Source organism: Monodelphis domestica, chromosome 6 (genome assembly GCF_027887165.1).
Source record: "Monodelphis domestica isolate mMonDom1 chromosome 6, mMonDom1.pri, whole genome shotgun sequence".
Classification (NCBI taxonomy): domain Eukaryota; kingdom Metazoa; phylum Chordata; class Mammalia; order Didelphimorphia; family Didelphidae; genus Monodelphis; species Monodelphis domestica.
The window spans coordinates 169,818,655-169,841,061 of NC_077232.1; the positions used below are offsets into that span (position 1 = coordinate 169,818,655).

General features: G+C 34.1%; 1 long non-coding RNA gene across 2 annotated transcripts in view; it reads left to right on the top strand.

Moving 5' to 3' along the window:
• Positions 1–22,407, top strand: part of LOC103101252 (uncharacterized) — a 205,521-nt gene that overhangs the window by 127,453 nt on the left and 55,661 nt on the right. Inside the window, exon 3 of one of the 2 annotated variants that reach the window (XR_008912898.1) lies at positions 13,000–13,139. The exons of the other annotated variant lie outside the window; for it this stretch is intronic. This is a non-coding gene — a long non-coding RNA (uncharacterized LOC103101252). The remainder of the gene's footprint in view (positions 1–12,999; positions 13,140–22,407) is intronic. 2 annotated transcript variants of the gene reach the window in all.

The following is a 22,407-nucleotide window of genomic DNA, read 5'->3' on the forward strand; positions in this document are numbered from 1 at the left end:
TATGTTTATTGATATTGTTTAACTCGCAGTTGTAAGGGAGTGATCAGTATAGACATGGGACATATTTATCAGCACATTACTATGGCATAGAAGCAAAAGACATCAATAGAATATTTAACATTAAAAATACTGATTCTCTGTGTTCTTAAAATAGAATTTTATTAATCCATTGATGGACTTCTTCAGTGTTAAATTTTCTTAGTCCTTTCAGAAAACAAGAAAACCAATTGTATTAAGTGCCAAATGTGAGATTAAAAAAAAAAAAAAGATTAACCTAAATATATGCCTGATTCCTCAAGAGCTAATTCTAAACACATAGGAGCAAATGAAACAACCAATGGCTAGGCCCAGCCTGAGGACTATTGTCGCATCATTAGCTAATTCATTAAGCCATGGAGCCAGCCAAAAACCTGGCCATTTGTGCTCATAGCCACATTGTAGTTAACATAATTGGGACCAGCTGCTATTCCATTTCATTTCTGGACAAGATCTAACTTGACTTGAAGGCACACAGCTACAAAAGACAGACTGCTAAAAGCATGTCATTGTGTCTCTAATTCACAATCCATCTTTCCTTAAGCAGTTCATCTCAGAGAGGATGATTCAAATACAAAGGTACTCTGATAAAACATAAATATAGTGATTCTTCAGCTGCTAAAAAGTAGTGAATTCAAATTGGGATTGATATAGTTCCTTTATTATACGTCTTCATTTATAAATTTTAAATTATTATACTTTTCCTAATTACATAGATAACATATTTTATAATAAATTTTCTGATAATTTGTTAAATTTTGTGTTCTATATTCTCTTTTTCCCTTTCTCTCTACTTCCCTCCCTAATCCCTTCTCTGAGAAAAACCTTTCATTATAAGCCTATTCCCCTGTTCAGCATGTTGTGAAATAAGACACATATTTCTTATGATGGAGAAAAATTCATGGAGGAAATAAAATATAGTATGGCATGTTTCAGTCTGCATTCAGATTCCATCAATGGATAGCCTTTTTCATCATAAGCCCCTTGGAGTTGTCCTAGATACTTGTATTGCTGATAATAGTTGTAATCCATAGTTGATCATCATTTATTATTGCTGTTACTGTATCTAACATTCTCCTGGTTCTGCTCACTTTACTTTTTATCATTTCATATAAGTCTTTCTAGATTTGTATGATCATCATTTTTTTATGACATAACATTCCATTGCAATCACATACCATGACTTGTTCAGCCATTTCTAATTGACAAGCATTCCTTCAATTCCCAATTCTTTGCCACTAAAAAAAGAGGACACACACATATGTATATATAAGTAGGCATATATATATATGTAAATATATATATATATACATATAAATGAAAATGTGGGAAATAGTAACAGAGGGTGAAAAAGTGTATATGTATGCTCCACACATAAAGATAGCACCAACACTGATGAAGTCATAAATATATCTGAGTGAGTAATTTATAATTATTAAGTACAAGTAGATTCTTTTCCTCTAACTTTCATATCTTTGGGATACAAACATAGCGGTGGTATTTATGCTTTACTTTTTAACTAAAAAATCTGTTTGCCTAAATAAAGCTACTGTAGGAATAGAGGAATAAGGGATAAGAGAAAATGTAAAAGTTGTCTGTTGAACTCTAGGAAAAGATTCTAGAAGGAGAAGGCACTGCAGAGGAGGGTCTGGGGGAGTTAACTAAGTTAACTGTCACTACAAAACTGTCGTGTCTCTGAGCTGGAAGGGAGAACAACTGCTCCATCAGCTCCTTTAAACTGACTAGTTTTATGGAGAAACTTGGATAGTTTGGGCATGGAAGATACCTAGGAGGAGATCTGGGTTTCCCTTCAGTGCTGTGGGGAGTTTGACTGTGGCAATTTGGCTAAGGTAAACCAAAGGGTTTAACATCTGGGACTTTGGGTTTTTTACCTAAGAAGTCAACCCCAGGCTTGGGGAAGGACTCAGTCCACTTGTGAGTCCATTCTCTAACCCTTTTAGGGACAATTAAGATTAGATGATTAAAAATCTCAAATTCTTAGTCTAGAAAGTTAGTCAGATGATTTTTGTGTTTAGAAAGATCAGGGAACAGATACAAAGGGTTTAAGAAGATCAGAAGAACTTTCTCCTGAGAGGAATGTAGAAAGTGGGTGGAGATAGAACTCTGTAGAGTCCAGGACATATTGGATTTTAACTATCAGTTCCCTAACCTTAATAAGAAAAATAAATTTGTGTTTTCATATAGTCTCAAGGGTTTTGTGCTTCACTGGCCCTGGGAAGGTTCCTAGATGGGTTGTTTATCACCAATCCATCTGGGTCCTTCTCTATCTACATATCTCTTTGTGGAGGTATATTTCTTTTTCACTACATAGAATTAATTTTAGGACCTTCTTATTCATCTTACTTTAATTTTCTTGAAATCATTCCCCAGGACACAGCCCCAGCACCATTTTCTCCAAAAAGCCTGCCCTGAATCACCCAGTAGTTAGAGTTTTCAATTTCAGCTGAACTATTACATTGCCTTTTTACTTGGATCATCAGTCATCATATTTGGATATTCAAGCAGGAATATTATTTGACTAGAAAATTAAATGTGTAGGTCACTGAAATGGCAATGAGAGACTCATTATAGGGCATAGGTAAGCTATAGCATATGAATGAGATATATTAATAAGAAAGAAATAACTTAAAAAAAGAATTGATAGCTTTGTAGTGAGAGAGGTAGATAAGTGAGAGAAAACCCTTGCATTCTACTGGTAACCAAATAATGTCAAACATTATGCATAAGGGACCCTCAGACTATGGAGTGGATACTCTAGAGGAATATATACATACATAAACATGTTTTTGAAAATAGAGACAATAGTAACAGAAGGTAAGAGAGCAGATGTGGATGATCTAAAAGTAAAGGAAAATATCACCAATGTTGATGAAGTCATGAATATAACTGAGTGAGTAAGTTATAAGCATGTCATATTTTCTCTGATAGTTTATAGTTTCTTGGAGGAAAGAAATATTTCTAACTTATCTTTATATTCCCTCTGGTACCACGGTATTGTTTAGTCCTCATCTTTCATCTGAAACTTACTTTTATACTTTCTCCATCTCCTGACCCTCACTGCAACTTGGCTCCCTCCTGATGACACTATATCCTGATTATCTTTTCCAGTACTGATGCCCCTCTCAGTTTTGCCCAAGTTGCTGATTATGGAGAAAGTGTCGGGAATACACTGATTCCTGTTTTTATTTTCAGAATCTCTCTCTGCCACTGTCAGAAACCTCTCCTCTTAGGTATACTTTATTCAGATTGATCACCAAATCTTTATTATTATCTATGCACTTTTAGATTGCTCTCCTTCATTCTTAAATGATGTCAATGCCTATCTCACAGTCTCTTTCCTCCACAAATTCATGCTAGATGACTTCACAACATGAATATTGAAATTCCGCTTGAATACTAAATTTCTATTTCCTTAGACAACATAATTCTCATGAGTTACTCCTCTACTACATTTAAGTTACATATAGAAATGACCATAAATTTGATCTTACTATTGCCTACAAATGTTCTACCTCAATATTAATAGCTCTGAAGATCTTTTATATCATTATAATCTATATCATCCTATTTTTCTGCCTCATGACACTTTCCATGTTCTTCATCTTCACTATGGCCTCTAATCATTCCATCCCTCAATTCCCCCCCTTCCCCAGGCTATCACACCTACACTGGCTGTGCTCTTCTTCTCTTTTTATCTTAATCCCTTGACTAATCAGTTCAGTTCTATACTGTTCTCTAGATTTGAATCCTTTGTACCCTTATCATTGATTATTTCAAACCTCAACCTTGTCACCTTTAGTTATTATTCACATGCTGTTAGAAAGGGCTGAAGAAAATCAACAGACTTTTTTGATTTGGTCCACTACAAATTTTCTGTTACATACTATTGACTGGTCCCTCAGGTAATCCCTTTAAACTTTCCTAATTGACTCACAATTCCATTATCTATAATAGCTATTTCCTATCTTTTCATTCTTCCTCAGGCCTAGCCATGCTCCATCTGTGGGTATGCTCCCCCTCCTTTTCTTCATGTCACTGGTGCTTAGTGCAATGCCTACCACATAGTAAGTTTATAATAAATACTTATTGATTGATAATTTATAAATATAGGTCAAAGAAATGAATGAGTTTCAAGGAATCATTTCAGAGCTAAAGCAAGAAATGCTTTTTTTGTCTAAAATATTGTTCAACCCTAATTGGTCTTAAAATTACATTATATACAAGCTCATAGGGAAGAATAATATACATGCCTTATTCCCCAAATCCCATCTACGTAATATTTTTAAAGTTCTCAAAATTAGCCTGGCATACTAGCTCTTTCTTATATATTCTATCTCCTGCCTCTCTACTTTTGTCCAAGTTATCTCATATATTTGGAATATAATACCTCTTTACCTGTTCAAATCAATACTTACCTTCAAACCACAATTTAGTTGGCATCATATAAGTCCTTTTTATGATTTTATAGACTGTTAGTAATCATACTCTTGAAATTATTTTCTATTGCTTGATTTATACTTTTTATTTATTTGTACCTATTATATCTATCCCTCTGGCAGAATGTAATCTCCTTGAGGATAGGGGATATTTTATTTTTCCCTTTTTGTTCCCATTACAAGCTTAATAAAATTTTGATGAATTGAATTAAATCAGACCAAATCACCATCCCTATCCAACATATCAGCCAATATAAACAGAAGTAGGACTACAACTCCAGTATTCCTGACTTTCTGTCACTTCTCTAATTTACTCCTCCACATTCCTTGTGTGAAAATAAAGAAAAATTACCACAAAAATTATTGAATGAACTTTTAAGGCTTACACAAATATTATTAATCTTATACCCTATAAATATACCTAAAATTCCTAATAACTACTTAAAATTTCCTAAAACTATCTCTGTCTTCTGAGGACAGTTTCTTCTGCCTGGCATGCCAGGCCTATCTAATCTACTCTCTCTATAAATGATTCACTAACTCCCTAACTCCCTAAAATAATAAACAGCCATCACTCACTCACTCCTTCAATCAGTTTTCTACAGCAGCCAAACTGTCAGTAGGCAACTGCCAGCAGATCCTTGCCTCAGAGATAGACTTTCTACTCTCTGGAGATCTCAGAGGCAAAAGACCCTCAACTGTCAGCAGTTGCTTCCTTTATCTCCTCATTGACCAATTGTCCCTCCTAACTTCCTGTCTGAGGGCAGGTTACTTCCTTTTCCTCAGGTCCTGGTGTCTCAGGTAATGGAATCTTTAGCTTTGGCTCACTGACTCACTAAACCTGTCAGTTCTGATCCACTTAGAAATCCTGCTCTCTAGCCTTCTAAGGAAACAGAGGGGGAGATTAAGAAAATCCCTTTGACACAGGTTATGAATGTTTTAGTAACTTCTTTGCAAGGGGCCTGGTATACAATTAAAAAAAGGCAATAAATACTAAGTTACTTGGCTGTCACTATAATTCCAACTTGGTTTCTAGAATGGTTTTGCCAATTCACAGTTAAAATAGCATTTCTTTAGTGTGGTCATCATTCCATGAACCCTCCAACCATAATTACCCTTATATTTTGTAATTTTTGACAATTTGCTGGATTTTAGGTGAAAACAGTTCTTTTGATTGACTTTTTTCTTGTAATTGGCAATTTAGAATATTCATTTGTAATATTTGAATTTTTTTGGAGAATTATCTTTTGAATAAATTTTTTTGGGGAAATGGATTGTAGTCATAAATATTTCTATAATTTCATGGATATTAGACACTTCCAATATATGTAGTTCCAACTCTACCTTTATTATTCTGGTGTAAATCATTTGTTAATACAAAGATTTTTCAACACTTCTACCCCACCAACATCACTTTGAATTCTGATATCCATTATGATACCCTTATTAAAGTACCTTCTTAGCCCATATGCAAATATATACACACACACAAATATGCATAGTCTTTAGCTTGGTGTTCTCTCTCAGCATCTAGGACTTTTCCTATATGGAAAGTCTTCTCAGTACTCTTTATTCAATCATTGTCATAGAATTTTCCACAATAGATGCACTTTTTAAAGTACCATTTTCCAATTCTTTGGCAACAAGGGAGATAAATTTAATATCACTCAATAAAAAGGCAAGTTAATGGAAAGAGGCTCATATTTCATTTTCACTTCAAATATCACTCTCAACCAGCATTTCACAAGAGGATGAGTTCCCACCAAATCTTTATATTTTTAGAGATTTAATCAGGAAGAGAACAAATTAAGCCATGTACTTAGGATAATTGGTCCCATAAACAGAGGAGAAAACATTTGCCTGTTCTTTCCCTGGAGCACTGAATAAAGAGATAAATCTTTTATTTCTGAATATACTTTTCAGGACCTTATAGTTTATCAAAGTCTGAATATGTTTTTTTGCATGTGTGTACCATAACATTTCTGAAAATCATTTTCCTTGACAATAATTGGGTTTTACTTTTCTAAAATAAAAATTCAGATTTTCCAAGCTACTGACAGGTTTGAATAATTTTGTTTCACTTTGGGTTGAAGCATTTCATTTCTTTTCTTTGATTTCTTTGACTCAGTTGGTCAGCATCATGTGAGAATATGCCCACATTGTGAGCCTCATTTTATTGATTGATGTTTTTGAAAGAACACATTTGGAGGGAACCAGATATTTATATGCCTCTAGAAATAGGATCAACATACCAATGATCACAGTTTTGATGCTTAAAGGGAAATTATAAATTTTTTTGATGTAGAGTATGATTTCAGTTGACTTTAACATCTACCTTTCAGTAATATGGATCTGAGATTTTGTTTTGTTTTTTAATGTCATTGGATTATATATTGGCTCATTGTCACAACTACAAAGTCCTTGAGAAATGTAAATCCTTTCATTATCCATGAAATCTAATGAGATTCATTATGTTTAGAGGACACTCAATGAATATTTATGAAAATATTCATTCATTCTTTTATTAAAAACAAAACAAAATATTTTTAAGTGCTTAGCAGTATTGTGGCAGATATAGATTTAAAGCCACATTCTGCTGTTTGCTATTTGGGGGATTGTGAGCAAATCAATTAAGATCTATAGGCCTTGATTTCTTCATCTGTACCCTGAGGGGTTGGATTAGATGAACCATAAATTATTCTAGCTGCATGTCTATTATTAAAATAGCATAGTACTATGTAGAATAACAATCTTGAAAATATGGTGCTTGAAACATGGAGTGTATTTATAAATACTATTCCATAGTTCCATGGGACTCTGTATTATGGAAGTAATGGTAACATAGAATCCAGTCAACATTTTGCATTTTATATATGGGGAAATTGAGGCTCAGAGTACTTAAATTACTTCCTCAAATCAATACAGGTAGTAAGTGACAAGCTAGATATGTGAATTTCAGTTTGTTGAGTTCAGATACAGTTCTGTTTTGTTAAATTTAATTGTGGTTGGACTTAATATTTAATTTTGTGGTTGTCAAGGATTTAATTTCTAAATCCCAAAACGAATTACTAAAGTAGAATGGAATTTATGGCAGTTTTATTTACAATAGAGGGAAGATATTAAGGAATGAGGGAGAAAGAAAACTCTGGCTTCCTCTGAGACAGGTAGAAATTCTAAGGTCCTAATCAGGGAAAAGGAGTCTCAAGATGATGGGCCTTTCTGGAGGCATATAAGGAACTAAGTCAGCCTTTACACTCACCATGGTGACTCTAAAAAGAAAGCAGTCTGAGGTCTCCTGCATGAGCTTCTCTAGGGGTCCAGTTCCACAGTCAAATGTCTTCACTCCAAGTCTAAGTGTCTGTTTTCCAGTCTCCCAGTTTCTCCTCCTAGTGACTCTTCTTCCCTCCAAGCTCAAGTAACTGAATCTCTTCAAGTCCAACTCCAAGTGACTGAATATCTCTCAATTCCTTGATTGATTGCTTGTGTTCCTGTTTCCCCTATTTAAAGATCTTTTCCTCTTGTATCACTTCCCTTAAATTTTACATCTAACAATCACATAAGAGACTCCTCTCGAGGACTGCCCACTCTTTAACACATAGGTCACAGACCTCCCACTCAGTGTATGAAATGGGCATTCACACCTTTTGTAGTTGGCTATATGTTTTGTGGTTAGTTGACACCTTTTTTGGTTAGTTCACCTTTTGTAGTTAGTTAACACCTTTTTGTACTTAAAATGGGTAGATCTACTTTAAATACTGAGTTAAAACACTTTTGGGGATTAAAATCTAAAAATAGACTGGGAATTATGTCCCCATAAAGGAAGAGCTAAGTACCTTCATTGTTACAACCAGGGGATTACAATTTAATCTTCACAGTTTCCACTATGCTTTTTTTGTCTACATACAGGGGCATACTGATAAATGTTTTCAAATACTATTTCTGTTTCTGCATATAATAACAAGCTATAGGAAATTAATATACTTTAAAGTTTAATTTACATTATTAAATTTTCATCTATCGCTTTCTTAAATCCAGATAGTCAACAGAACAGTAAAAAAACTCTGATTTGCCTATTTCCAAAGGCTATATGCTCATGCTGAAAATTTAAAAATTAGCTTTTTTGAGCTACCATTTGTTTTCATATGTAAATATAAAACATATAGGTAACAACATATATATGATTATTGTAAATATGAAAAAATTATAATAAATGTGTTCATCCAAAAGAAAGATTATCATATTAGCTATGTTTCATTCTTTTTTTTTTACTCTTACCCCCATGCTTCCACCCTCCCCAAGAAGGCAGGTAATATTATATAGGTTGTACATATATTATCATGTAATATATATTCTCTGTTCATCAATTTGTAAAACAAGGAACATATTGATACAGAAAACTTTGTGGAGTAAATAAAGTGAAGAATGGTTTGTTTCAATCTGCATTTGGACTCTGTTCCTTCTATGCATGGATATCTTTTTTGTCATATATTTCTTGGAGTTGCCCTGGATCTTTGCCTTGTTAAAAATGGTTGTCATTCACAGTTGGTCATCATACATTATTGTTGTTACTATATACAACATTCTCCTGGTTCTGCTCACTTCATTCTGTATCACTTCATATAAATCTTTATAGGTTTTTTGTAAACATCTTGTTTGCTATTTCTTGTGCTCCAATCGCATTCCTTTACAGTCATATACAACAACTTGTTCTGCCCTTCCCCAATTGATGGATATCCCTTTAGTTTCTATAACTTTGCCACCAAAAAAAGAGCTGATATAAATATTTTAAAACATATTTCCTTTTTACTTTTTCCTTGATCACCTTTGGAGAAAAACCTAATAGTGATATTACTGGCTCAAAAGGTATACACATTTTTATACCTCTACCATAATTCCAGGTTGCTTTCTGTAATATGTATTGGGAAAGGAAATGGGGGGATTGGAAAAATGGGGGATAATGGGAGGTTTGTATGGGGTATGGAGGAGTTGAGGGGAGAGAGGGAATATTGCTCGGTGAAGCAAAGGAGAGAGGTGCCCCCTGCTGAGAGGAAGCAGCAGGGGTCCGATAAGGACTGTTTGTTCTGGAATGACTGAACTGAAGTTCAGCTCCCTCTATGACCAGAAAAGATAGTCCACTTATCTGACTGTGAATTCAAATAAGATAAAGTTTAATAACCAGTTGGGATTGGAATTTTTTCCTCAGCTTCAGAGTTGAGGCCAGGCCCCAGAGGCTGGCGGAGGGTTTGTCCCACTCCCGTCTACTCTATATCAGCCCTTGCTTTGTCTAATTCAGAATCTTAGCAGTACACAGAAAGCAACAAGGTCTGACTTTCAGAGATGAATGGGGCTGTATCTTTGGGCTGAACCAAGAAGAGGCACACCATACCAAATTGGGCTGAATAAGCTCCTCTCTCCTCCAACACCAGGAAGGAAGTTGCAACCCAGCTGGAAGGAAGTGCTAGTCACAAGACCCAACTGCCACTCCCAGTTGGCCCTTCCCCCACAAACTGTCAGTCTTGTTTCCTTTCCATATTTCCAAGATGATAGTATCAGTTCGCAGTTCTGACAAAGTATTAGTGTCCCTATTTTCTACATTCTTACCAACATTTTGTTCTTTTATCATTTTAGTCAATTTAATATGTATGAGAGCTGTTTTGAGCTTGTTCTAAAAAATATGTGCATAACAGTAGTAGTAGTAGTAGTAGTAGTAGTAGTAGCAATAGTAGTAGTAGTATAGTATTAATAGTAGTAGTAGTAGTGGTAGTAGTAGTGGTGTTGGTGGTGGTGGTTGTAATAAAAGAAGCATCAAAGTAACAGCATCAGTAATAATGAAGTACAATCCACTTTCCCAAACAGACATAAGTAAGACTTCTAAGAAAAAAAGAAGTCAAACTAAAATAAGTTATCAATTACTTGAGATACATAGTTGATGCCAAGTTATGGTTCCAGTGTAAAATACATCAAACAAGTCCTTCATCTCAAAGTATCATTCCTTAGTGATAGTACCATATCCTTTGTTCTAAAAAATATAGCATCTTTTTCTTTTTTTTTAACCATTACCTTCCAGCTGAGAATAAAAACTAAATATCAATTCCAAGGTAGAAGAGTAGTGAGTGCTAGGGAATTGGAGTTAAGTGACTTGCTCAGAGTCACAAAGCTAGGAAGTTTCTGAGGACAGGTCTGAGCCCAGGACCTCTTGAGTACAACATTCTCAATTTATACTAAAGAAATATAGGAAATGAAAACTGCTAATTTAAACCAAACTTTCAAACTGAAGTAGTGGTCAAAGAATATGCTTAATGAAGTTTTTTGTCTCCTCCAGGCAAAAACATTTAAAATATAAAGCTCTCAAGAAGAAAGCTAGAGTTGAATACATTGAGCAACTTAACTGGCATTCTGAAATCCAAACTGAATGGCAGGACAGCTAGGTGGCTCAATGGATTGAGTGATACTCCTACCTGTGTGACCCTGGGCAAGTCACTTAAAACTGCCAGTTCCTAACCCTTACCACTCTTTTGGCTTGCAACCCACACACAGTATTGATTCTAAGACAGAAGGTCAGGGTTAAAAAGAAAACAAAACGAATGCCAAGAAAATGTTTATTTCAATTAACCTCAATGTAATGTCAGTATTAATACACACTTATAATCTTTAAGTGAACCATAACAGATTTACAAAATATTTTGATGAAACTCCATGCAATATTAATGAACTGGAGGGTAGCTATAGAAAGGAATATAGTTAGGGATGGTCTGGTTTTCTAGGGTTGGTAAAAGAAGCGGATTTTAAGGTAAACCCTGGGAAAGGATTCTGGGTAGGAAGGAAATGTGGGAGTCTAAAACTGAAAATAACTGAACTTCACTTTCTTCTTGGATTTTATCTGAGCTGGGAATGGGTTTTGTCTCTGCCTACATTCAATCTGCCTACAAATCAATACAAATCTGAACATCTTACATCCCTCTAGAACACTGTCAGATGGTGTCTGGACTCCAGAAAATTGAGTTTCTCCAAGTAAACCCTCTACCTGGAGGCCAAAGATTTTCTCCACAAAAATTCTGACTGTCCAGGGAGAAACTCTTAGAACAAAATGCCTCCTTGAGTTTGGAATTGTAGGCAGAGACAAAACCCACTCCCAGCTCAGATAAAATCCAAGAAGGAGGTGAAGTTCGGTTATTTTCAGTTTTAGACTCCCACAATTCCTTACTATCCAGAATCCTTTCCCAGAGTTTATCTTAAAATTCCTTTCTTTCCACTAACCCTAGAAAACCAGAACATCCCTAACTATATTCCTATAATACCCTCTTCCATAACTGCCCCACCACCCAAAAAAAAAAAGAGGAAGAGAATTAATAGAATTTTTAGAGCACTTAATAAATAAGTAAAAATCCTTCAGAAATGTTTTTTGGATCAGGTGCACATCATTTAATTAATGTATGTAAAGGACTAAAGGAATATACATTATTTGGTTTATCTAACTTAAGTAAAAGTAGATTAAATCAAAGAGGAATCTATGGAACAAGTAGCCTCCAATAATGAAAAAAGATTCTCCATTGGTAATATCTACATGATCTCAAACAAAAACTTTAGACAAAGAAGTGTTGGGGGAAATGATGGAATCATGCAGTATGCCTATGCAAATTGTAAAGTTAATGATGGAAATTTAGGACCAAGTCATTGCCACCAGAAATTATAAAGTTCAGGAAACTCAGATAGCAAGAGTTCCCAGCCAGTAAAATATTAATTAAAAAAATCACAAATTAGTATAATATATGTTGTATTCTATTTTATCTATTTATCATCATTTCCAATTATATTTCAAACTCATTCCTCTAAGAATTAATGGAATTTCAATATATTATTGCAAGTTGCAGAAACTTAGCATACCATGTACATAGGAAGATACAACCTAATTAGAATTCTGTACTATATTTCATGAACTTACAGATGACATATACCAATACTACAAACACAGACTTCAAAATATCCCACTAATTAACTAATAAATTTTTACTATAGTTCAAGTATTTTCATAGAATAAACTACTATACCTAATCACCCAGATCTAACAGTGTTCCAAAAAAAGAAACAAAACCTTAAAAATCAATTCTTAATAAATGCCTTCATGCTAAATATTAAGCTACATAGGGGAAAAAAAGTTCCAATAATTGCAACTTCACCCAGAGGATCAAAATCATTACAGAACAGAATGAAATACCTATCACCCAACTTTCTCTATTTTCTATTAGAAAGATTGCAAAACTGCTACAAATATAAGCATATATCTTACTACATTTATTCAACTACATAATTGTTCATTAGACAAAAGTTACAAAAGAACAATTACATTAGGAGAGTTATTTGTCTTTGGAGTATTTCCATGTGAATTCTAGGAAAAGAAGAAAACTTTAGTAATAACTATCATTTATAAAATTTGGAAAGTGCTTTCTTTTTTTAAAAAAAATCCTTTCCCTCCATCTTAAATTCAATTCTGTATACTGGTTCTAAGGCAGAAGAGTGGTAACGACTAGGCAATGGAGATCAAGTGACTTGTACAAGGTCAATGAAGAGTCTGAGATCAGATTTGAACCCAGGACCTCCAGTCTCTGGACCTGGTTCTTAATCCACTGAGTCACCCAGCTGTCCTCGGTAAGTGCTTTCCATGCATTATTTCATTTGAGCCGCAAAATAGTCTTCTGAGATATAGTTACTATATCTACTAATGAAAAAACTGAGATTCAGAAGACAAATGACTTACTCATGGACTATATATCTGGGTGTATGTATGTAAGTTTATAAAGGTAATATCTGATACCAGAGTATCCTCATTCCAAATATAGTATCCTATCTAACACTCTTTATGATCTTGAATCAATCCACCTTTAGGTTAACATCTCTAGAGAAAATGCTATACAAAGTTAAGTTCTGGCCTAAATTATTCTTTATGCTTTTAGGTGTGATTTTCAATATGCTGTAGGTAAAAAATAGCCCAGATAAGGAGTCAAGGTAGGAGTGAACTTGGGAGAAATAAAACTTGTTTTTCATCTTTTAGTGACTTTTCTGGAAATCTCATGCTTTCAAATTTATGGAAGGAATGGAAAGATATGAAATTATTTTGTACTGCTATACCTTAGATTATATACACAGGACACACACATATCACAAAATGCATTTTAGAACTCTTTACCATTGCTATAATTTTTCATAATGTAAGTAAGCCCTTGTCCAGTCCACTAGAGGTGCCAACTCTTCTGAGTTCAAATTTTGCTTTTGCCCCTTTTTATCTCTGTCATTATTAGCAAAATGTTCCTGGCTTTCACTGTAAAATGAAGTGATCAGATGGGTTGATCTATAAGATTCTTTGCAATTGTCATGCTCTATAACTTTACCATGACATTGTAAGGATAAGGAATAAGGGATAGGAAAAAATGTAAAGATTGTCACTAAGAGAAAGGTAAGAGAATTTAGCCACAAACCCTGGGGAAAAGATTCTGGAAGGAAAGGCACTGCAGAGGAGGATCTTGGGAGTTAACTGAGATTAACTGCCATTTTCATGTTTTGCTTCTCTCTGAGCTGGAAGGGAGTACATTGGCTCTCTCATTTCCTGGGAACTGGCTAGTCTTGTGGAAAGATTAGTAGGTTCCTGGGTTCAGGGTAATACCTTGAAGGATATTTTTGTTTCCGCTAAGTGCTGAAACCAATCTGGCTGTGACAACTTGGTTAAGGCAAACCCAAGGGTTTTATAAATGGGACTTTGGGTTTTATGGAGGAAACCAACCCCCAGGCTGGAGAAGGACTCAGTCCATCTGTGAATCCTGTATCCTCAGCCTTTTAGAGATAATCTGTCATATTTAGGTTAGTAAGGTAGTCAGATAGTTTTGGGGTCTAGATAGATCAGGAAGCTAAGAAGGAGGGATTGAGAAGACCAGAAGACCTTTACCCATGAGGGGAGTATAGAAGAGCTGGTGGAGATTCAGTTTTAGAGACAGGGACCCTGTTAAGTTTATCTACAATTTCCCTAACCTCCACAAACATGGTTTTCCATAATCTTAAGGAGTTTTGCTTTACTGGCCCTGGGGAGGTCCCAAGTTGGTTTTTTTCTATCATCAGTCCATCTAGGTTCTTCCCAATCAATCTATCCCCTTTTAGAGTTTTTCAACATGTTTCTGTATAAAAATTATTTTAATAAACATACAATTTGGAGTACTTTTATATTATGTAGGGCAATATTTTCTTTAATCAATGTCTTTTACTGATCACCCAGGACAATATGAATTTTCACTTACACAAAGTCTAGAAACTTAGCTACTCATGCCAATTATGGAACCTGAAATAACTTGGTAAATCCCATTTTTAGGCTTGTTTTAGAGACTGTATCACATATTTTGGCTATATAAAAATTTTATCCACTAAAATGACATTTTATTTTTGGAAATATCTCAATGTTACTCAGCACAAAATCTGGGGAAATAATAACACATTCATAATCAAGCTATAATTTAACGATTTAAATCAAAATGAAAGTATCACAGAATGTCAGATCTGGGTGGAACTTCTATAGCCATGTAATTCAATTCATATCTGAAAATAAATATCCCATACCATCTAACTGTCAATTGCTCATTAAGCCTTTGCATAAAGAGAATTTTAAAAAAGGAAACTTGCTACTTCTCAAGGCAGCCTATTCCACTTTTGGATAACTCTAATTGATAAGATATAATAACATTTTCCATGTATTAGAACAAAATTTGCTCTTTCTTAACTTCTACCTATTGCTCTCAATTCTGTCTTTAGGATAAAAATAAGTCAAAAGGCTCTGCTTTGTTTCAGCTATACAAATAATTAAACAAAACCATCATATTTCTCTATAAATCTTCTCTTAAATGACTAGTGAAAAAAACATTTCCTAATTTTGCCCGATTCCAAAAAAAAAGTTCATTCAATGGCAGCATTATGATTGTGGTCTTTCAACATGATTATTTTAAAGGAATGAGCTGATTCCTTCATTTGGAGAAAGAATTTTGAAGTCTGCCCCAATCCAATTACTTTTAAGTTCTGTCTTGTGTAGAGATTATAGAATGGTAAAGATAAGACAGTTATGTAGGGCTCCTGTTTAAATAAAATTTCAGGATAATTAGCATTCTCCCCAAGGTCACTAGCTAAGTGAATGTGAAAGAGAATCTTACATTTTTCAACTTCAAGTTTATTCTCTCTGTCCTTAGCAGAATGCTACTTGTTTTTGTTTTTGAAACTTAGATAATGGATTTCTACCTATTTCTAAGTGATTTTTTTACAGTGGGACTTGAGTTTGATTTTTTTCCCCCTACCTGGACATGACTTGATGTTCTTCCACTGTCTTCTTCCCTTTCTTTTTCTTTTTTGAATTTGCATCTACCAGTCAACTGATTAAAGAAAATGCAGGTTGCAGAACCAAAACCTGAAGAAAATCAATCCTATTGTTCATTAGATGTCTTACCCCATTATTCATCAGATACTTCATTTTATTTGGAGAGGAGTATGCAATTATAATTTTGTCACATGTTCTGTTTTTGATTTTTAAGAATTTGGCAAAATAAGAAACTTCCAGACTCTATAATGTTAACTTTAAGTGGGCAGTTATAATTGGATGGTATTTATTTCCATGGAAAAATTATAGCTTCCCTATAGCCACTCTCTCCTAATTATAGGTTTCCAAAAAGGACTTTGTATCCAGAAGTTGAATTCATATTAGCATTCCCTTTGCCTTCAAGTTTTGAATAATATATTATTTTCCTTTTTAAATATAGCACTATAAAGGAAAATTTTTTACTTTCACAGACTTTTCCTATAATTTATAAAAGGGCTTGGTGAGAATTTTTAAGAAGGTGAGAGTTGATATTATTATTCTCATTTAACAGAGAGATAAACAAAATATGAGCTACCTTCTTTTTTAAGATCATCACTTGTCAATCAGATACATTACATAGCACCTAGACTAATATAAAAGTTTTGCAAAGATTCTTAGCTATATTCCACCCAATTTGCCCTTCTAACTCCCCATGGTTAGCATTATTAGTCCAAAGAAAATATGTAGCATTTCCTTTATTTATATTGCATATACTTTACATTTTCTTATATGTTCACATATTTACTTCTCTTGACTAGAAGTAAATTCCATCAAGGACAGGATTTTTTGTTTGGTTACCTGTTTTACATTTTTGTCTTTATTGCATTTGTTATAAGTAAATAACCCATGAAATCACAGATTCATTTGAAAAGAAGAATCCCTAATATTTAGCAAAAGATGTTAGACAAAAGAATCACAAAATGAATATTTTGAGCAAATATTTATAATTTCATTTTATGCCATAATAAAGCTGTGAGCCTTTAAGATCTTAGAGCTCCATTTTGTACCTATACATTTGAAAAGGGAATAAATGTAAAATCAAATAAATATACATTTTTGAAGCTCAAAAATGGATTAATTCTATTCTACGTTAAGCAAACATTCTTACTTCAGTGACCACTTTAAAATTCAAACTTGATCCAAGCATTAAGGCTCTTCCAGTGCACACAACTGGCTATCTATGAGACAGAAGTGGCTGGACACATGGTTATTACCAAATTAGAAACTATTGCTCCAGCTTTTACTGTCACTATTTTTATGAATGTTTTTCCCATTCAACATAATGACTCACTTAGTAAAGCTTTCTATTTATAAAATCGTTTCTTCTGTAAAATAGGAAGTTTTACTGATAGATTCTTGAAACCCAACAGCATCCTTGGGAAGCAGATAGATAGATTCCAGCTATTACTGTGTCAATTTTATAGCAAGGAAAACTGAGGCAAGGAGAAGGTTAATGGATATAATATAAATCCTTTGACTTGATATAGTAAAGACAGGATTAGCATAATTTTTTCAGACCCCAATAGTGGATGACTCCAATAATAAACTCCTTGAGCCTTTTAAGAAAATTGAAGGATCTAAGGACAGTTAACTTGGAGAAAATAAGATTCAGATGTGGCAAGATATCTGCCTCAAATATTTGGCTTGGCACATGAAAGACAAATCACCTTTGCTCTGCTTGGTGTAGGGTACTGAACTAGGTACAATTAATATATGATACAAAAAGGGTATATTTAGGCATAATACAAAGGAAAATTTCCTAAGAATTAAACTTATCCTACAAAGGAGGGACTTCCTTGGGAGATTCTGAGTTTCCCTTCACGGAAGGTCATGAAGCAAAGGCTGAGTGATCATATGTCATATATACTATAGAAAGTGTGCTTTTAATATTTTCAAGTTGGATTATATGGCCACTGAGGTCACATTCTTTTCTGAGATTCTGTGAATAGACAAACTATCTCCTGAGAATGAAAATGCCATTTCCTTAACTTTGGTGGATGAAAGAAAGAGGATAAAATAAGCTGGCAAACTCAAAACATCCAGGTACTGTTAGTTTGTTTACGAGTTGATAAGGCAAACATAAATTTTTTGGGAAAACAATCAACATGCTATTTTGAGAAGTAAAAGAGAACACTTGTTTTGACAACATGGAAAAAAATAGAGAAAAAATGTATTAAGCCTAGAATTTGATATATGGAAATGAAGGAAAAGCTGATAGAAAATGCTGAATTGGCATTCATTTTAAATTCTGTGCAAATGCTGAAAAAACCATTAAGCAAATGTTAAATCTTTTTCTACTTATAAATATATTATGCATTTTTATTTTTGTATTATGTGTTCTATCTCTCTGTATTATAAATATAATATATGGTTGTTACATATGTATGGGACAATGATATGTGTGGAATTTACAAATCCTTTCATTGTGCTTTCATTTTAATAGTCATCAGAAAACACTGTTTTTTAACAAGTAGTCTATCTGTCCTCTAAAGGCAGATACACAAATGATCTATGATTTGGGCAATTTGTGTAATCACCAACACAGCAACTCCCTGTACAGATACAAATTATATTCTGCTGGTAATTTAATATATAATCCCAGCATTGCTTGAGTCAGTGTAGCCCTAGGAGGACCAGGGTTGGAAACATAGGAGCACCATGAAAATCAGAAAGGCAATGTGGTCACCAGAGGAATTTGAAGGATGAAAGAAAGAGAGGCACTCATAGCTCCATTAGTAGGAAAGAAGCCTTAGAAAAATCCTTGTAAAGTGGGTGTCCTTTGTGGAATCATTCTGGCACCTTGATATGGGTGGAAGCTTCACCAAGCTAATCAATGTAGTCTTTTTTATTTAGATTTTCATTAAGCAAAATAGAGTCACTCAAGTCATGAAGGCAACCACTCAGTAATGAAAATTGGGCAACTACAGTTTTCCAGTGTCTCGATATCTTGGGTCTTAGGTGTAATAAATCTGGGAATTCTGCTGACTAAGGTCAAGTAGTGGTCACACTCACCTGCTAGCATATAGTTCTATTGCTTAAGTTTAGAGAATAGTTACTGTCAAAAATCAAACTAAGAGGAAGACTTCGTTAGTACACTTTTCTCATTAAAAATTTCCACAAATTCCTAGTCTCCTATAGGCACACAGAGGGTAAGGGATTTCCCTGGTTACACAGCTTATACCTGCCAGATGTAGGATTTGATCTCAGGTCTCCTTGACTTGAATCCCAGAACTTCTTGAGTTGGCAACTTCTTAACTAATATATACATTCAATCTTTAGTATTATAACAAATGTGGAGTAAATTGCTCCAGAATTAACTGAAAACAATACTGTGGCCTCAGAAAGAAAAAAAAAAACTCGTGTGTGTGTGTGTGTGTGTGTGTGTGTGTGTGTGTGTGTGTGTGTATTCTTCCTGCCAGAATAGAGGTAATAATATAGTTCTAGAATTCAAAAGTAGGAACATATTCACAGGTATTTCTACTCTAAAGGGTTCATTAATAGCATAGAAACACCCAATGGAATATTGATTCACAAAGGATAACAAAAGACAGAAGATTCTGGCATGATAGTAACCTGGAGTGTATGTTTTGTCCTGATTAAACCTTGCAGAACTATAGATCATTAACTGAAAACTGTTAACGGCTGCACAATTTCACACTGAGGAAGAAAAAATTATCTGAAACATTTTACAAATTTGGTGTTGATATCCAGTCATGTCCAACTTTTCATGACCCCATTTGGGACTTTCTTGGCAAAGAGCCTAGAGCATTTTGCCATTTCCTTCTCTAGCTCATTTTACAGAAGAGGCAAATAGGGTTAAGTGACTTACCCAGGGTATCACAGCCAATAAGTATTTGAATTTGAACTCAGGTCTTCCTGACCTTAGGTCTGGTACTTTTTCCACTGCATCACTTAGCTTCTAAAGTAAGCAGACTCAAAGAATGTACCATTCTTTGATGGATAACAGAAAAATAAACATAAATGTTGGTAAAATCACTGTGAAATATGAAAGTAATTGGGTGGTGGAATGGACAGAAGACTGCATTATACATATGTAATTATGCAACACATTTCCATATTTATCATGTGAAAGAAAATACTTTTATAAGAAAAAAATCATGAAGGAGAAATAAAAAATGGTATGCCTCTGTCTGCATTCAGACTCCATCATTTCCTTCTATGGCAGTGGAAAACTTTTTTTCATCATGTGTTCCTTGCAGTTGTGTTTTATACTTGCATTGCTGTTAAAAGTCACATTATTTATGTTTGATTCATTTTTTAAAAATCACATTTTCTATGTCTCCTTTCCTCCTTCATGAAAAAGAGGCCGGGCCAAACCAGTGTGATTGCTAGTCGGGTATAGCAGGAATGCTTCCTTCTCCTGAATTACTTCTTTTCATGGTAACATCCAATCAACACAATAGATGTAGTGATACTGTCAGCAGTTTTTCACCCAATTCATCTGAGCTTTGTTCTTGCTTATGCTTAACTTAACTCAAGAGACACAATATTTTTCAGTATTTATGAAGGAACAAATTCTATTCCCCATCAAATGTTGGAACTTTCATAATATCTAGAGTTCAAGATTATATTCAATACACCTAAATATTGTGGTTTGGGAGAAAAATCAGCTAATAGCAAATCTTTGCTTAAAGTCTTGGAGTTGGAAGAAACATTAGAAATGGCATAATCTAATATTAGTACTTTATCCACATAAATTCCACCACTGATCGCAATTCTACCACTTTGCCAGAAAGTCCTTTCTAGTGTTAGATAACTCTCAAAAGAATGCATCATGAAATGAATGCTGGATTTAGGAAAAGTTCTGAGTTTAGAATATGGCTCTGTTACTTGCTATCTCCCTGATCTTGACCAAATGGCTTGACTTTTCAGGTGTTCAGTTTCTTCACCTCTAAAATAGAAGGTTTAGATTATGTGACTTCTTAGTTTTTATTCAGTTCTAAAACTACAATCCTTTGACTCCAAGGTCTTCCTTTTTCATTTTTCAAAGGTCTTCCTTACATGGAGGTGAAATCTGTAGATTGTCATTTTCACTCATTGTTAGACTTTTGAGCAACACCAAATAAGGCTATTTCCTCTCCTAATTGGCAACTTTTAAAATATCTGAATTGTTAAATATCTGAAAATATACATTGTTTGTATATAGTGGGTGAGCCACACCCACTACATACAAGATGAGATGGTTCTTATGTGTTGCTTATATTCAATTGAGTGGTCAAAAAAGCATTTTATTAGTTTTTTCATTTCTTTTTGTTTTTGCGCATCATCCACATGAGTCAAACGCACTATATACAAACAATATAACTATGCACATACACAAAAGGGAAAAGGGAATTTGGGGACAAGGAAAGAATACTGGGAGATGAAGTCCAAAGGAGAGGAAATTTCCACTTATACAAGATATTTGTTATTTCCCCACTCAAAAATATACACATATACTACACATTCAATTTCTTTCTGTCTCTGTCTCTCTTTGTTTCACTTTCTCTTTTCCTCCTCTTTCTGTCAGTCTTTTTCTCTGTCTCTGTCTCTGTCTCTCTCTTTCTCTCTCTGTCTCTCTGTCTCTCTCTGTGTCTGTCTCTCTCTCTCTCTCTCTCTCTCTCTCTCTCTCTCTCTCTCTCTCTCTCTCTCTCTCTCTCACACACACACACACACACAAATTTGCTTTCTACATACTTAACAGACTAAACCTATCCAATCATCTTTTTTCTGTACCTTCCTTATCCTTTGAACCCTCCTCTGGATAAACTCTTAAGTCCTTTCTAAAATATAATTAGAGAATATATCTATAGAAAATAAATGCTAGAGCAAACAAGATGAGATTTTTCTTCTGTGTTGCTTTTATTCAACTCAGTGGTCAAAAAAGCATTTCATTAGTTTTTTTTTCATTTCTTTTTGTTTTTGCACATCATCTTTTTTCAATTTCAGCTACAACCACCCCACAATTATCTAATTAATTTTCTGAACACAAAGAAAGAAATCTATATTCATGGCTGTTATATTTTATCTTCTTTATTGAAGTTGATTTTTCCAGACTGTTGAGATAATGTTCATTCTTGATTTTGCTACCACATACATGACCTATGCTTCACAACTTTAGTGATTGTTTCCTTCTTTTTCTTTGGATCCCTTAGGCGTAGCATATAGCAGGCACTTAGTAAATGATTGTTCATTGACTAGTTGAGTATAATTATGACTTTTTTCTCTTTTATCTCTTTGATCATATCAGTGATAAAAATTGCTGAGCCTGCCCAGACCAAAGTCAGAGATTAAAATTTCTTTCTTTCCAAAGATATTATAAAATCATGTTACATCTTCTCATATTTCTTGGAAAATTTATGTAAGAAATATTCATAAATCCATTATGAAATTTGCCTTCGGTTGCACAATTACTCAGCATTAGAGATAGGGACAAGGTAGGTTCTTATGAGCCTCCATAGTATAGAGTACTCATTAGATTTTTTATAATTAAAATAAACATTACCCTGATTATTTTCCTCATTTTAGAAT